Genomic DNA, 18,474 nt, shown 5'->3' with positions numbered 1-18,474 from the left:
TTATTATAAAGGAATCATTCCATGATTCCCTCTGAAATTGATCATGTGATCCACTGAAGAGGATGGCAGAGAAGAAATGAAAATATTGCTCCAGACACTTATGCCAAAAGCCAAATGTTGTAATTGAAGAAAGAAAAGACAACAGTGTTGAATACTGTGTCTCACCTTTGCTTTTGCTGCCACCAATATGAAGTAGGCCATGTATTGCAGGGTCATTAACAGATTCTGCTGACTGACTTTTACATGCATTTGTCAGCATATTCATTTCTACTGCCACATAACAAATTACCAAACATTTAGTGGCTTATAACAACACAAATTTATTATCTCGTCATTTCCATGGGTTGAGTTTGGATACAAATTAGATATGTCCTCTGCTCAGGCTGTCACCAAGCTGAAATCAAGGTGTTGGCTGAGACTTGTGCCCTTGCAAGCTCACTGTTGTTGGCAGATTTATTTCTGCGTGATTGTATGAGTAAGGTCTCTGTCTTCCCACTAGCTATTGGCTGGGACAGCTCTCAGCTCCTAGAAACCCCTCTCCTCTCCCAGCATGGTGGTTTGCTTTCTTCCAGGCCAGCAGGAGAGTGTCCCTTACAGGGTTTTTCCTGCCTATACTTAAGGGGAAGGCAGGGGTTAGTCAGGGCTTGTACCTGAGAGCTGGAATAGTGGGGGCCAGCCTACCATTTCAGATTTTCTCTTATTGCCAGGGTAAAATGAATATTAGGCAAAGTTGTCAATTAGAGCAAGTTTGTCTCTAGCATATTTTCATTACCCTTAGGAGTATCTCGTTAACCCAAAGGAATAGATTGGCAAAAGGATTCTTTCTCTCTCTCTCTTTCTTTCTTTCTTTTTTCTTTTTCTTTCTTTCTTTCTTTTTTTTTTTTTTTTTTGGTGGGGAAAGGTTTGTAGTGAAGAAGAAGGGAAAAGACAAAAGACCCTTCTCTAACTGTGAAAGACCTACTTAGAATACTAAGTTTATCCCTCGGTGTGTTTCTCAAAAACAGGGAACTCAATACTTCGGTAGCAACCAGTGTGTTAGTGTTGAAACTGTTTTCCTAGCAGTTATAATTGTTATTGTCATTAGCATTTTTGAAAACAAACAAATAGAAAAAAATCCTCCTGAGTCAAATTCCAGGTTTTACCACATCTATGAACAGAATTCAGATCTAGTTGCCAACTTACAGGGATAAAACCCAAAAGACTCAATAATAACTTTATGACTAAACATTCTGAGTTTAAAAAAAAAAAAGGCAGGAGGGAACTATTTTGGCAAGAGTGACTCATCAGTTGAGTAAAGAATAATTCATTGTGTTAAAAGATAAACCAAGGCTTATTTAAAATTTTAAGAGTTTATTTGGGTAAAAATTGATTTCTGTTTGGCAGCATTTAATCTAGTGATAAAAAGGAACTCTGAGGAGCTATACAAAATGACTTTTATAGGCAGAAGGGAGCAGGAACAAAGAAGTTGCATGAGGTTAAAAAGCAGGTTGATTATTACAAGGTAACTTTCCTTTAGGGGTGATAGGGGTTTGTCAGGCAGACTACCTAACTAGGGCTGATCAGGTGATACCTCGTTGACTAGTTTGAGATTCCATTTCTGGGACAGCTGAAGCATAATTAAGTCTTGGTTTGGTGACATGGGGCTTAGCACAAGTGACTCCATGTTGGGCCCATTGTTTTGTTTTTAACAATTGTCAAAATGGTTTTGTCTCAGTCTTATAAAAAGAAGTCATGATTTCTGGCAGCTTTCTCTTTGATTTGGTTCATAAAGAATTACTTCCTACTCATTTCCAATTTCCCTTAGAGTTCCAGGTTGAATCCTTTATAAACTCTTTCAAATTTACTTTACATTAAGAATGCCTCAGTGGAACTCCTGGATCTGGCTCTGCTTCGGTAGAAAACATTCATGAGTTTCTGTGAATCAGGGTAAGGCCCAGATCGGTTACAGATTCTGCAACTGTGTTTTTGGCTCTGATTTCAGACTGGAGTGTCAGCATTTGGTTGAGTTGTTGTACAAAATGCTTTTGGGTTCAAGGTCACTGAAACTGGTCTAACATTTCAGCGGGACACAGGCTCCTATATTCCAGGACCATGTGGCTCTCAACACACCTTAGTATAGTACTTCTAATATATAGTGTATCAGCTAAGTTGCTGAATGTGGTCTCCCATATTCCAGTACTTTCAGCACCCAAAGTCCCCCAGGTAGGTGAAAAAATGGAAAACCAGGGTATGAATGGGAATTATGCCTCTGTGTTAATATTCCTCTGCGTATTCTTCCTTCCTTTCTTTTCTCTCTTTCCTTTGGGGAAAAAAATAAAGAACCTAGACAAAAAAGAAAGGAAAGGACTTGCTCAGTGTCAAGAATTCAAGGTTGGGCAGAGCCGCAGATAGAATTTGTGGTCCCCAAGTTCCTAGACTTTTGCTGAGATACATGTGAATAACAACAGCCGTGCTGTAGCTTCTCGGGAGATTCAAAGGCTGGTTACATCGTTAGGGATTCAGATTTTCTAAACAAGACCCTCCAGCTTAAGGTTCTTGAAATCAAGGGGGTTATGACATCTTTCCCAAGATGTTTTCCCTCCCTCCTTTTTATTGATGGCAAACATTTTGTAACTGTGATCATAACTTAGGTGATGAGTGATTCCGATAAGGAATCTCACTCACTCTTAAAATGATCCAGCTATGCTCAATTGTTTTAACAATTATGCCCATGATTAAGTTGTTTCAAGGACTGTGGCCTTGTTTTCCACAAATAAAATACCTATTTACAATCCATAAAATGTCTAGAGTGAATAAGTTCTAATTGTATTGCTGTGTGGTACTGGTGAATGAGCTTTTAAACTGGCCAACACATGGTCACCCAGGACAGTTATCCTTCAGGTGAGCAAGACGTTAAATGACTGATGTCAGAGGGACATACGTTTTCCAATTTGTCTTGGGCCTCACAAAGGCAGTGCGGGCATTTTCTGCAGCTGCTCTTATATATTAAATAATTCTCCTTTCCCTCTGCCCTTTGAATAAAGTGACCCTTATTCAGAGGAAGCAGTATGAAAGGATTCTCACTGTTGGCCAAGTGTGAATTTGAGAAAAAGGACATGGCTCATTTTTCATTGCCATTTAAAAACTTACAGCCAAATCAGTGTAATGCTTATATCTCAAAAAGCTTTTCCACCAAAAAAGATTATTTTTTTTTCTTCTAAAGTAGACAAATTAGGCCCTTAAATTCAGACAAACCTTTTTTCTATACCACTCAGAGCCTTCTGAAGGGCTTTATGATGTCAGTAGTGTTGGGAAATTTAACTGAGCTAAGTGCTTAATACTCAAGTTGAGTTTTGAATTCCCATTGAAGTCATGCTTTTTACAAAGTTCACATAGTAATTTCAGATCTGTGACATTACCAAAGAGTCGTGGGATCATAGCAGAGACTAGATAAATCAATAAGACCCTCATGCCCAAGATATTCTATTTTTCTCTCAGTTGATTGTTTTATTCTAAAAAAAACTAAACAAAAACCTAAGCCTACATTCCCCAAAGCATCACTTTCTGCTAAAACATTGCTTAAGTTTAAAAGTGTCCTATCCTGCTACCTTTAAAACTCTACAATTCATATTAATATAGATTATTTTTTTTCAAATGATACACATTCTCTATTTTAGTGAACCCCTGGAAAATAACTCTGGAGAGGAAGTTAGAATAAGTGGTGAAATAGCCAACAAGTGGCTAAGCCTAGGATGTGTGCCGAGTCTCCTAATTCTCATTCGCATATCCCACAACCTTGGCTCAGATGTAAGAATCACGTGAGAGAACCATGGACCTCTCCTCCCTCAGAGCCACCATTCACTCTTCCTAAGGCTTTCTACTCAAGGGGATGATCTCAGATGACAGTGTTCTTCAACCAAATGTATATGCTTTATTGCTGAAGCCTTCAAGCAAACACATAATCCTGAAGCAAGAGAATTTACTCTCTTAATTATAATGAAATCATTCAGAATAAGAGCAATGGAGAGGCACAGCAACAGACAAAACATTTTGTGCTACTTTTCTGCTGTGCATTGTCAATCTGCACCTGAAAAAGACCTTGATGCTTACATAGAAAGATGCTCCCAAGTTAGTGTGAAGAGGACCTGTTTTTCGATGACTTCTACACATTCTGCCTCAGGTTGTCTTTATGCAACAAGAATTTGTTTACTCAAGAGCCTACTAAGAGCCTGGCCCCATGATGAGTACTTGATGGGCAGTCCTTACTTCTAGGAACTCGCATCTGGTACAGCAACAGCTATTCCATGCAGTTCGGTGTAATGTGATATTGTGAGTGCCATTCAGGAGCTAGAGGTGCAGGTAATACAACACGCTGAAGGAGTTGAAAGAGTCAAGATAGGGTTCACATGCAAATGAAAGAAAATGCAAGTTTATTTGTTTCTCCCATAAACAGTTTTTGGCAGTGGGCAGCCCATACTGCCTGGGGACTTTATAATCATCAGGAATGAGCTAGTCTAGTCGTTCTTGCCATTATGAACACTTGACTTCTACCTCATGGTCTAAAATGGCTGCTCAAGTAGCAGCCATTAAATCCATATTCCAGCAATCAGAAAGAGGGGAGGAGTAAAGAATGGCATGCCCTGCTCTGTATGAGGACATGTCCTAGAAGTAGGACGCAGTACTTCTGCTTACATCCTGTTAGTGAAACTGTGGTCACAAGGCTAGCCACACTCTAGCTGTAAGGAGAGGCTGATACAGTCTTTATTCTGGAAAGCCATATGCTGGCTGCAACCCAGGAGTTCACTAACCAAGTAGAAAGAGAGGATAGTTATTGGGGGAAAATGGGTATTTTCTGCCTCAGGCGTTTGGAGGAGGAAGAAATAATTTTATCTGGAAAGGAGAAGCAGGTCTGGAAAGCTTCCTGGAGGAGGTAACATTTAAGCTAAGTCTCTGAGGGAGAGTAGGAAACTGACAAATATAGAATCAGGGGAGGCATTTTATATATATATATATATATATAGGAGCAGTATGAGAGTTTGCTTTGGGGAATGTAGTAAGTCATCCTTGATCAGGAATGGCTTTTCTTCTGTTCAGTGCTGACTGGCGATTGAAACACACAATGTTCTCAGTGTCTGAACTCCTTTGTCTCATCACATATATCTCGCTGCTAAAGACTGAATTATCACGTCATGCCTGCAGAAGTGAAAAATAATTTAAAAAAATGTATCTATTGACATTATTGCCCATGTGCATGAAAAGGATAATCACTTATTAAATTAGGAAAGATACTTAGAACATTGATGAAATCTGGATTCTGATTCTGCTGTGTAGCAAGTATGTCATCATCATTTCTAAGACCATTTACGCACACACTCGTTTACTAAGAGGCATCATAATAGCATAACATCTTGCTTAAAACAAAGAGACAATTAGGCCTGAAATAGGAAAGCAGACAATGTGGGGTGGGCAGCATAGCATAGACAGAGTAATAGTCATGAGAGCAGATTCTTGGTGGGCTCCTGCCATGGGCGTGCAGGGCGTGCTTCTGGGCACGTGGCACACATTCATGGACTCTTCGCCACTGTGCTGTGAGTTAGGTTTCTGTGACTCTCTCCATTTTTGAAGATGGTGAAACTGAAGCTCAGAAAGGCTAAGCCACTTGCTGCAGTCCCATCGCTAATACACAGGGAAGCACAGACATCAACCCACGCAGCCTGGCTCTTTACCCATGCTGCTGGAGGTACAAGGGAATTGGGTGTGGGTTGGATCCCAGCTCCAGGACTCACTGGTGGTGAGACTCTAGGGAACGTTATTTCATCCTTCTGCGTCTTTATTTCTCACAATTTCTGTGATAGAAGGAGAAGCTGTGTATTAAAGATTTAGCCTGGGGCCTGGCAAAAGGTAAGTGCCCAATAGTTAAAAGGTTGAGCAAGACTGAGTCATTAATTGTAAACACTAGCCCATATTTAGTCCTTAGCTGAACAAACCAAGAGAGGGGCCAAAAGCTATTTCTGACATGACATTAAATTCTCTTTCAAAAGAGTAAAATTCTCCTTTTTTCACCTGTTTATCCCAGTCCCCTGAGGTCTGTCTCTCAGCTAGTTCTTGAGTTTGAGCTGCTTTTTATAGCCATCTGCTACAGTGTTGTGTAACAACAAACAATATCCTCCTAAAAATGTTTACAAATGCTTCTTACATTAGTGCCGTATATTTTTTCATTAAGCTGTGACATCGCCATTGAAAAATTATTTTAATCATTGCAAACTGAATTACACAAGGAGAAAGCATAAAGAGGTAGCACTTAAAAGGCTGAATGTACATTAATTGCTTCAGCTAATGAAAGAAACATGACTTAGCCAATGTACACAACATGAATCCTAAGATGCACGGACAACTGACTATGGTAATAAAACAAGTATTAGTGTGTTACATCTGAAATCCTCATTACGCTTCATGCAGCAAAACCTACTGAGTACCTGCTGTTCAGTTGTACTCCCCGCTCTTGACACCGCAAGCTAATTATAGCACGGGGCACTGGGCAAAAGCATGTGACCTATGTTTCTACAGTCTGGGGACCTTTCCAAAAACCATGCAAAGTTACATGTGGTGAGTCTTCTTTTTCTTTTTTAAACTCATGTAAGTAGGTGTTGGTCAAAATGATTTTGGAACATCCTAGTGTTCCATAGGCAATTTTAATTAAAGTATGAATTATTTAAATATACACACAGTTTATTTCACTTAGACTGAGATCTTGCTTTATCTCCCTTGGCTCTCTAAACTAGTAAATTATTAACTCAGAATAATTTATGTCACAGTGTTCAAGATGCTGTCCATTGTTTGTTTTTTTTTTTTGGTCTTTTTTTTTTTTTTTTTATTTCATGAACCTTAAAGTAAAGAGCATGATAAAGGCATGGCATTTAAGAGACAGGAAGAGAAATGACTACATTATTTTTACTATTCATCTAGAATCACATAGCACAGAGGTTATTAGTAGCTTACAAACAGGCTGTATTAAGGCACAACAGAGGTCCACAGACTAAAAATATCACCCTGTGAGGACCTTCAGTAAAACTTGATACAACCTTAAGTGTCCTCTCCCCCCCTTTTTTAAACTTTGAGGGCACTGCTAATGTTCTAAGGGATATGTAATTGTATGTAACAGTTGGCTCAATCCAAAGTCATTGTTTTTCTAGATGAAAACCCTTCCTTTCTGGTAGGGCTGGGGTGGAAAGCAAATCTTTTTCTGTTTTTGTATTTTATTCTGCATGCTGTCTTTTTATTATTTTCTCTGTGGCATTTTGGTTATGTTCGAATGTATTTCCTTTACATTCCTTCCCAGATATATTAAGTAAGTTGGCTTCTTTAGCACCAACTTGCCTCAAATTTTGAATGGACATAGGGGCTTTGCAAAATTCTTTAAAGTTGCTACTGAGAAGCAGTCCATGAGGCCAGATCCACAAAGGCCATACTTCAATAGGGAAGGTCTAAATTGAGTAGAAACTCCAGGATTTCAGCAAAATTCATGTTGGGGAGTTTTACACTAGAGGTGATATGGAAAAGGGAGAAATGCAGGGGCAGGAATTATGGAAAATGACTTAATTCTGCTCCATCCATGGCTTTAAATATTAATATGCATTAGAATTGCCTGATAATTTTATAAATTTGATATTCAGCCCCTATTCCCCAGAAGATTCATTACATTCCGGATGGGTCCTGGAAATCTGCAGAGCTTGCACCTGCCCCAGGTGATTCTGAAACAGGTTATCTGAAAATGGTATAGAAACTGGCATGACGTGTTGACTTCCAAAAATGAAACCATTATTACTCATTTAGTTATTCAATAAATATTTAATGAGTCTCTGTACCTCTCCCCCGGTCTTGGCCCCCAAGGAGCTTGGGATGTGGTGAGGGAGATGGACAAGAAAGTAGCCACTTCCCGTTTAGCAAGCTAAGTGCTGTGGTGTAAGCATGGGGTGCTATGAGGAGTGTGTTCAAAGGTAATCTAACCCAGTCCAGGGTATCATAAACAGCTGGTATCTAAGCTGAAACATGAGGAGTAGAGGAGTAATAGGAGGAGTTCACCAGTTTTGTGTTTTATTTTTGTCTGTGGATCATGGGAATAGGGGTAGGCGAAGGGGTGGGGAACGTGCCCAAGAGGTCAGAAGGTTAAAGAACTTGTAAGATACATTCTCAGGTCTCAAAAGGCTTACAATATAATTGGAGAGATAAATGACAGCAGAACATTTTGGCAATAGATGAAGACAAGAGAAGTGACTTCCTCAGAAGCCTTTTGGTTAATTAACAATTAATGAATAATGCAGACTTGCCCTACTACAGGATTTCTCTGGAGAAAGTATCTAGACTATTCCAGCAATAAAATTCTATGATTTATGATTTCATTTTGTAGTGGGAAGAGAAGGCTTCATGGAAGCTATAAGGATTCACTTGGGCCTTGAAAAATGGGTAGATTCTTGTAACTCTTTATTTATTTTTATTTATTTTTTAAAAAAATATTTTATCTATTTATTAGAGAGACAGAACATGAGAGAGAGGGCACTAGCAGGAGGAGAGGTGCAGAGGGAGAAGCAGGTCCCCCACCGAGCAGGGAGCCCAATGTGGGGCTCCATCCCAGGACCCTGGGATCGTGACCTGAGCTGAAGCCAGACACTTAACCGACCAAGCCACCAAGGCGTCCCCTGTAATTTGTTACTTTGATATAATTTTAAATTTATAGAAAAGTTACAAGAACGGTATAAGGTATCATCTTATACTTTATCCAGATTCACCTGTGTTCAGATCTTGCCCCACTCGCTCTTCTCCCTTTTTCTCTCTCTCTCATATGCACACACAGTAATTTTTTTCTAAACCATTTTGGAGTAAGTTGGAGACTGTTTGTTCCTTTACTTCTAAACACTTTAGTATATATTTCTCAAGAAAAAGGATGTGCTCTTACATAATCACAGTAAAATAACTTAAGACATTTAATGTTGATACAATACTGTTATTTATATCAACAGTGTGTAATCACATTTTGTCACTTGTCTCCCAGGATCCATTCCAGACTCATCCATTGCATTTAGTTGTCTGTGTAATTGTTCCCTCATTTTATTTTATTTTTAAAAATATTTATTTATTTATGATTTATTTATTTTATTTTTTATTTAAATTCAACTAGCCAACATATAGTACATCATTAGTTTTTGATGTAGTGTTTAATGACTCATTAGTTGCGTATAACACCCAGTGCTCATCAGATCATGTGTCCTCTTTACTACCCATTGTTCTCTCATTTTAAATAGTTCTTGACCTTTCCATGTCTTTCATTGTCTTAGCATTTTTGAAATGTACAAGCCATTTGTTTTGTGGAGTGTCCTTCAACTTGGGCTGAGATAATACTTCTTTATGATTAGATTCAGGTTATGCATTTTTAGAAAGAAAGAAGTTAGGTGTATCCTCCTTGGATCATCACAGGATCAGACACTTAATGTAGGTCTGTCCCAATATCAGTGATATTGACATTGATAACTTAAGATGATGTTCACTAGATTTCTTTACCGTAACATTATTAATTTCCTGCTTTTGAATTATCAAGAATTTTGTGGGAGATACTTTGAGACTATGTAAATATCATGTTCCTTATCAAACTTTTATCTGATAGTTTGAGCATCCATTGTTGATTTTATTTTTAATTTCAAAAATTTGGATTTTTTTTTAAGTTTTAATTTAAACTCCAGCTAGTTAACGTACAGTGCAATATTGGTTTCAGGTGTAGAATTTTGTGATTCATCACATACAACACCCAGTTCTCATTACAACAAGTGCCCTTCTTAATAGCCATCACCCATTTAATCCATCCCCTGCCCACCTCCCCTCTGGTAGCCATCAGTTTCTTCTTGATAGTTAAGAGCCTGCTTCTTGGTTTGCCTCTTTTTTCCCCCCACTATGTTCATTTCCCCCCCACTACGTTCATTTTTGTTTTGTTTTTTAAATTCCACATATAAGTGAAATCGTAAGGTATTTTTCTTTCTCTGACTTATTTCACTTAGCATAATACACTCAAGTTCCATCCACGTTGTTGCAATGGTAAGATTTCATTATTTTTTATGGCTGAGTAATATTCCATTGTGTATATATACCACATTTTATTTATCCATTCATCAGTTGATGGGCACTTGGGCTGTTTCCATATTTTGGCTATTGTAGATGCTGCTGCTATAAACATCAGGTGCATGTATCCCTTTGAACTAGTATTTTTGAATCCTTTGCGTAAATACTTAGTGCACTTGCTGCATTGTAGGTAGTTCTGTTTTTAACTTTTTTTCTTTTTTAGGAGCCTCCATACTGTTTTCCAGAATGGCTGCACCAGTTTGCATTCCCACTAACAGTGTAAGAGGATTCCCCTTTCTCTGCACCCTTGCCAACACTTGTTGTTTCCTGTGTTGTTGACTTTAGCCATTCTGACAGGTGTGAGGTGGTATCTCATTGTAGTTTGATTTGCATTTCCCTGATGAGGAGTGATGTTGAGGATCTTTTTCTGTGTCCGTTGGCCATCTGTATGTCATCTTTAGAAAAAATGTCTGTTCATGTCTTCTGCCCATTTTTTAACTGGATTATTTGTTTTTTTTTGGGTGTTGAGTTATGTAAGTTCTTTACGTATTTTGGGTACTAATCCTTTATCAGATATGTCATTTGCAAATATCTTCTCCCATTCTATAGGTTGCCTTTTAGTTTTGTTGATTGTTTCCTTCACTGTGCAGAAGACTTTTATTTTGATGAAGTCCCAGTAGTTTTTTGCTTTTCTTTCCCCATTGTTGATTTTCCAACTCATAATTGCTGCTGTATTTGTATTACTATATCTATATTACTGTTAGGAAGAGGTTTTCTGGTCCTCCCATCTATGTATTTATTTACTTATATCAGTATTTGTTCATGAATCTTCTTTTAAAAATAAGTTATAATCCACTACTGTTATTATTTATTCTGATGCTCAAATTGTCCCTGATTTTACGTCTGAGAATCCCTTCAGATTGGTTTCTGTATGCTTCTGATAGTCTCTGCCATTCCTTGGATACTTTCTGACTTCTAGAACAATATAGGACAACAGGATCATTTCGTAGTTTCCCTGCCCCAGTCCTAGAATCCACCTTTTGTCCAGAGAGCACTCATTCCTAGTACCCAAATTCGGAGTGTTATTGTTTCTAATTTCTTTGCTAGACAGAGCTAGGAAATGTGTATTCATATATTTATATTTGTACTTATTCATATTTTTATTTATTTATATATTACATATATTTATATGTTATATATATTATGTATGTTATATATACGTTTCTCTATTTGTCTATCTGTATTTAAAAAAAACATTAGCTCATAATGATAATGGTACATTCTGTTCTTTCCTTTTCTTCATATTTGCAACTCTAGTCTCTGACAGTGAGAAACCTAACCCAGAGCAAATACATTTTCAAAAGTCAGAGAGAAATATAGTTTTTGACCTTGAAAAATCTCTGATACATCCAGGTAGAAAAAGGTCTGGATCTTAATTGTTTCTACCAAAGGAAAAATGGCCTTTTGCTGCAGTTCATACGGTAGTATAAATGCTAAGGAGCTCAAAGTTGTGGGGTCTGCGTGGGATTAAGGGTTATATATTCATGTATATGCCTCCCAGTTCCTTCACAAAGAAACGATTATTTCTACCTTCGTTTTGATGTTGGGGAGCTCCCCCAGCACAAGGTGCTTACATTGATGTTGATAACTCCTTGCCTTCAACATTTAGATATTTAAGGCCAATCTCTGATTGAACTATTTGTAGTATCAGGTGTCTGTACCAGAAACCATGGACTTGGCTATAAATCCTATAACACAAATATTTCCTTTAAAAAAAACCCTCTTTTTTAATAAATTTTGGTAAGGAGTTCATCTGTAAGGTTAAATGCGAAAACCTCTTTAAAGCCTAAGTGCTAAGCCTTTGGTCAAGAATCAAGAAATTTCTTTTCATGACCTGTCTCCTTTTATAATCTTTGTAATTGCACACAGGCGTTATAATGCTAGTCATTGTTGAGCAAGATGGCGGTGATGATGATGATTTCTTTCTTTTGTGACATGTTGGAGATGACTTGAGACTACAAAATCAGGTGCTAGACTATTCGATGACTGTGATTTATTTTTCAGCATGAAAGAAAAACCATTTCATATCTTCTTACTAAGGTGTGTGAGGGCACAAAGTGTTTCCAAGTTATTACTGGAGAAAGAGCACTGAGTACAGACATGCTTTGGAGATATTATGGATTTGGTGCCAGACCACCACAATCAAGTGGGTCAAATGAAATTTTTTTGATTTCCTAGTACATATGAAAGTATGTCTACCCTATACTGTAGTCTTTTAAGTGTGCATGCAATAGCATGATGTCTAAAAAATACACATATTTTAAGAAAAAATACTTCACTGCTTTTAAAAAATGCTAACCATCATCTGAGCTTTCAAGGAAGCATAACCTTTCTCCTGGCGGAGGGTCTTGCCCTGGTGACTGCTTGGGTCTTGGCTTGATGGCTGCTGACGGAACAGGGTGGTGGTTACTGAAGGTTGGGGTGACTGCAGTAATTTCTTAAAATAAGACCAACAGTGAAGTTTGTCACATTGATGAACTCTTCCTTTCATGAACAATTTCTCTATTGCATGCAATGCTGTTTGATATGATTTTACCCAGAGTAGAACTTCTTTCAAACTTGGAGTCTCAAACCCTGCCCTTGCTTTATCAACTAAATTTATGTAATATTCTAAAGCATTTGTTGTCATTTCAGCCGTCTTCAGAGCATCTTCACCAGGAGTAGATTCCATCCCCAGAAACCACTTTCTTTGTTCATTCATAAAAAGCTACAACTCATCCATTCAGGTTTGATCATGAAACTGCAGACATTCAGTCCCATTTTCAGGTTCCACTTTAGATTCTAAATCTCTTACTATTTCCACCACATCTGCAGTTAGTTCCCCTACTTAGGTCTTGAACCCTCAAAGTCATCCATGAAGGTTGGACTCATTTTCTTCCAAACTCCTCTTAATGTAGTTATTTTGACTTCTAACTATGAATCACATATTCTGAATGGCATGTAGAACAGTGAATCCTTTCCAGAAGGCTTTGCATTTACTTTGCCTGGATCCAGAGGCAGAGGAATCACTACCTGTACTAGCAATAGCTTTACAAAATGCATTTCTCAAGTAAGAAGACCTGAAAATCAAAATTACTTTTGATCCATGAGCTACAGAATGGATGTTGTGTTAGCAGGCATGAAAATGACATGAATCTCACTGTTCATCTCCATCAGAGTTCTTGGGTGACCAAGTGCATTGTCAACGAGTAGGTATTTTAAAAGGAATCTTTTTCTGAGCAATAGGTCTCAACAGTGGGCTTAAAATTTTCAGTAAACCATGTTATAAACAGATGTGGTATCACTCAGGCTTCATTGCTTTATTTATGGAGCACAGGCAGAGTAGATTTAGCATAATTTTTAAGGGCCCTAGGTTTTTCAGAGGGGTAAATGAGCACTGGCTTCAACTTCAAGGAAACAGCTACATTAGGCCCTAACAAGAGAATCAGTTCTTGGAAGCTTTGAAGCCAGGCATTGACTTCTGTCTAGCTGTGAAAGTCCCAGCCGGCATCTTCTTCCAATAGACCGTTCTTCCATTACATTGAAACTGTGTTGTTTAGTGTAGCCACCTTTATTAATTCTCTTAGCAAGACTTTTTCGATCAGTTGCTGCAACTTCTACATCAGCACCTGCTGCTTCCCCTTGTACTTTTATGTTATGGAGATGGCTTCTTCCCTTAAGCCGCACAAACCAACCTCTGCTAGCTTCAGACTTTTCTTCTGCAGCTTCCTCACTTTTCTCAGCCTTTATGGAAATGAAGAGAGTTAGGGCCTTGCTGTGGATTAGGCTTTGGTTTAAGTGAATGTTGTGGCTGGTGTGATCTTCTATCCAAACCATGAACACTTTCTGTATATCAGCAATAAAGCTATTTCACTTTTTTATCATTCATGTGTCCACTGGAATAGTAAATTTCCTTCAAGAACTTTTCCTTTGCATTCACCACTTGGCTAACTGGTACAAAAGGCCTAGCTTTTGGCCTGTCTTAGCTTTTGACATGCCTTCCTAGCTAAGTTCCGTCATTTCTGGCTTTTGATTTAAAGTGAGATATGAGTGACATCTTTTCACTTGAACATTTAGAGACCATTGTAGGACGATTCATTGGCCAAATTTCAATATTGTTGTGTCTCACGGAATAGAGAGGTCCAAGGACAAGGAGACAGGGAATCAGCTCATTGGTGGAACAGTCAGAACATACACAACATTTATGGATTAAGTTCATTGTCTTAATGGCACCCCAAAACAATTACAATAGTAACATCAAAGATCACTGAGCACAGATCACCATAACAAATATAATAATGAAAAATTTAGAAATATTGTGAGAATTACCAAAATGTGACCCAGAGACATAAAGTGAGCAAATGCTTTTGGAAAAATGGCACCTGTGGACTTGCTCTACGCAGGGTTGCCATAAGCCTTCAATTCGTATAAAACGTGGTATCTCTGAAGTGCAGAAATTGAAGCAAAGTAAAACAAGGTATACCTGTACTTGGTGAACAAATTCTGTCTGCCTAGGGAAATGACACTGTGTCGGTTGGAAAGAAAACTTTCCCTCTTTCAAGTAAATAGTAATTGCGTAATATAATGTGTTCACTGAAACCTTGGTGCAAAGATATGGGTTTTTTTTTTTGGAGTGACAGAACTTGGAAAAACTTGGCCTGTGCAAGGGGAAAGGCCACAAGTTCTGAGCTAGGCCTAAAAATTATGTCTGAAATGAGAAAATGAAGCATTTACATCAGGACCAACGCTTTTTGCCTTTTAAAGGAAACAGCAAGGCAGGCTGGCAGAGGGCAGGCTCCTGAAACAAGTATCTTGTCTATTGAGTGAAGCGTCTTTCTGAGTTCATTTTTCCTTTATCTCAGAATTAGGTTTTGGGGCCAGAGCCAGGCTAATCAGTAAGTGAAGGGGTGCTGCTTTATGTCCTCTGTTACTCATCTAGGATCTTCTTCACCTACTCCCCAGAGGCTGACACTCACCCCTCCTTTTCTTCCATAATAATTTTGTAATACAAAAACTGAAATAATGAACAAAGAACACTTAACGTGGTATGTGTCACATAGAAAATATTCAGTGTTTAGCAGTAATGATGATTTTGCAGTTGTGAAAGTTTCTTCATAAAACAGGATGTTAGAAATGTCACATCATTTCCTTTAGATAAAATTAAATTTAGTCTGAAGTCTCCTGTATGCTGGTTGGCAGGAAGTCTACTCTCAGTCATTATTAGACCACCCCCATCTCAACCTTTGGGGCCTAACAGAGAAAAAAAAACTAATTGTCTAAGCACAAATGGCTACTTGGGTCTGTGGGCACGTCTGCCCTGCTTGGTTCTGCGGACTCTGGAGCATGCTCTGAGGCCAAAGGCCCAGACTCCTGTAGGATCATCCTTAGCGCCTCTCCACTGAGGTCCTGCATGCTCTCCTTTGTGTGAGGGGTGGACTCAGGTCCAGTCCTGTGAGAGCTTTTCAGAAGCTGTCCTGGTGTTGGGGTTTCCCTCTCTCCTGCTGTTTTCTTCTCCCTTCTTTATCCCCATGTCATATTTGCAAAGGCTCTTTCCATTCACCCTACAGTAGGATTGCCAGATTTAGCAAAAAACAAAACAGGAGAAGTCACCCAGTTAAATTTGGATTTCAGCTAAACAATGAATAACTTTTTAGCGTAAGTATGCCCCTAGCAATGCTTGGGACATATTTACACTAAAAAGACGGTTACTTACCTGGAATTCACATTTAACCAGGCACACTATATTCCTCTTGCAGCTCTACCCTAAGATCTCCTGCCTTTGAAAGACCCAGGAATAGAAGTTGTGTGTAGGATTGGGTCTTTTCAGTGCATATCTTCAGTGCGGTAGAGAGAACAGCCTGGATTGACTTAAAAGGTATAGGGAAAAAACTCAGCATGGACAAACACAAAATACTTCCTAAGTAATCCTCTTAACGCTCATCATTATGTTCATCGTCCTCATCATTGCCCATGGTGAGTTGCTGCTTAAGAGTCAATCCCCCTGGGGAAGGCAATATTAATGGATCCTTTCCTGAGTATAGTTTTAATTAGGATAAAGGAGAAGGAGAAACGAGCAGGCACGGGAAGTCTGCAAGCTAGGAAAGTGGAACAGGAAGCAAGGGGAAGAGGCACAGAGAGCTTAGGGCCAGAGGGCAACCTCAAACCTCACACCTTCACCCGTTGGCCTGATGTGGGGCATTATGGGTAGTATACAATGGCAGAACGAACACTGACCTGATTCCATTCAACTTCCAGTGCTGTCACCACCACCACCAAGTTGTGCAGCCTTAACAAGTCACTTGACTTGTCTCTGCAGCTCAGACCTGTCTCAGGAGAGTCAAACCCAGATGTACTCTTGAATGCTTTATTGCATTGAATGTGAACTCATCCTCTTCCTCTCCAGACTGGCCTTTAGGTGTTCTCTGTGTCGGTGCCATGACACCAGCATCTGCCCAGGCATCGAGGCCGGACACCTACCCGTCATCCTAGACCTGGCAGGGATAAATTATCCCTGGTGGTTGCCAGAGTGGGTCAGGTTCATCTGGCTGGCTAGGCATGTGTCCCCCGCCCCTTTCATTGCTATCAAAGGTGAGGACCTTCTCAGATAGGAGATATTTTTCCCAAGAGGACAAAGTCACTCTGAGGTGGCCAGAGAGAACAGGAAATGTCTCTTCTGTACATTGCAGAGAAAATTGAATTAAATGCAGTCCTGTACCTTTTATAATGACTTTGTGATAATCCACTTTACCTTTTTCTTTTTTTCCCCCAAACATCAAGGATTTTTTTTTAAATTGAGGAATAATTGACGTATAACATTTTATTAGCTTCAGGTGTACAATGTAATGCTTTGATATTTATATATATTGTGAAATGATCACCACAATAAGTCTAGTTAATATTCAGTCTCCCTTTTCTTGAAGTGACTTTAATGAGTCTCTGTTTCTGTCTATCAAAATAGCTTAATAAACAGAAAATCACTTTACTTTCTTTTTCTCAATGGACATTTTTTCCGGGAGATGTGGAATAAAATTAGGGAGTCAGGGCATACACTAGGGTCTGCATCCTTGTTGTGTTTTTTAGAATCAAAAATACGTATTAGAATATACCATAGTGGGAGTTTCCTCAATAATAACCCAATGATCAGAGAGTTATTTTAAATGACACCATTGAGATCAGAGTCTAACAGAACAAGGTAAGAAGGCATCTGAAAATAATTAACTAATCTTCTCTACTTTTGAAATAGCTTCTCTTCCACAGGAAAGAAGAAAGAAGCCCAAGAATAGGGGAATGGATGAGAAAGCACAACACTAGTTCACATTTCCTGCTTGGAAAGATAAAAAAAAATCATTCATGATCACATGTTCTTTTCTAGTTGTTTCATGGTAAGGATATGGCAGAAGGATGGGAGGAAGAGCAGAGTCCTTAGCCATGTTTGAAAAATGATTGAATTGTTGGGAAGAGGGGGAAATTTTCATCTTAATAATCCCAGAGAAATATAACCTAAGTGAGATCATTTCATGGTGGTTTTGAATTATTCCAGCCCAGTCAATGGAGAGGTTCAAATAGCCTGAAGCAATGAGGTTAATTTGTTACAAAATCACCCTAGGGGGAAATACACTCTCTCTCTCCTCTCTCTCTCTCTCTTTCACACACACACACACTTTATATTTTATATATTTATGTATATGAAGTGATATCTGTTTAAAATATATATTGCTGGCACTTAAAATACAAAGTTTTGACACTCTTCCAACAAAAATCAGATTCAGAATTAGGTGTGGATCTAGTGCTAGGCAACTCATAAACATGATAGCATTTGGATATAGAAGGCAGGGGTTTTCTGTCTTTTGCGTTCCACAAAAATCCAGTCTGTGTGTATATTTGTGTGTGTACATGCTTATGATTCCTTCCTTTATACTTTGCAATCATCCCGCTCTGCTGTGCCTCTCAGATCGTTAGCCAGAGACATAGTCTGGGGTTGATAGCTGCCATTCCAATACTGGGTCGTAGCCAGAAATGGTTAGTGAATTTAATGAAGATGTACCTTAAGAAACTGTTTATTGGGTGTCTACTAAGTTCTAGGTACCTTCTTTATGACAACCTGCTAGTTCAGAATTTTTTCTATTTTGTAGGCTAGGTATAAGGTTAAGTCACTCATTCAGGATCACATTTTAAATTTTATTTATTTTAATTCCAGTATAATGTACAGTGTTATATTAGTTTCAGGCATACAATGTAGTGATTCAACCATCCTATATATTGCTCAGTGCTCATCATGATAAGTGCACTCCTTAATCCTCTTCACCTATTTCACCCATCCCCCCACCCACCTCCCCTTGGTAACTATCA

At 38.6% G+C, this 18,474-nt stretch overlaps 1 long non-coding RNA gene across 1 annotated transcript in view; it reads left to right on the top strand.

The window, feature by feature from the left end:
• Positions 1–6,551: 6,551 nt before the first annotated feature.
• The window catches only part of LOC148109820 (uncharacterized), a 247,058-nt gene continuing 235,135 nt past the window's right edge, over positions 6,552–18,474 (top strand). The window contains exon 1 of the long non-coding RNA XR_015724669.1: positions 6,552–6,585. This is a non-coding gene — a long non-coding RNA (uncharacterized LOC148109820). The remainder of the gene's footprint in view (positions 6,586–18,474) is intronic.

The sequence above is a fragment of the Ursus americanus genome, chromosome 6, assembly GCF_024610735.1.
Source record: "Ursus americanus isolate L20-20 chromosome 6, mUrsAme1.1.p, whole genome shotgun sequence".
Taxonomy (NCBI): Eukaryota; Metazoa; Chordata; class Mammalia; order Carnivora; family Ursidae; genus Ursus; species Ursus americanus.
The sequence above is the reverse complement of the archived record's forward strand: the minus strand, read 5'-3'. Positions and strand labels throughout refer to the sequence as shown.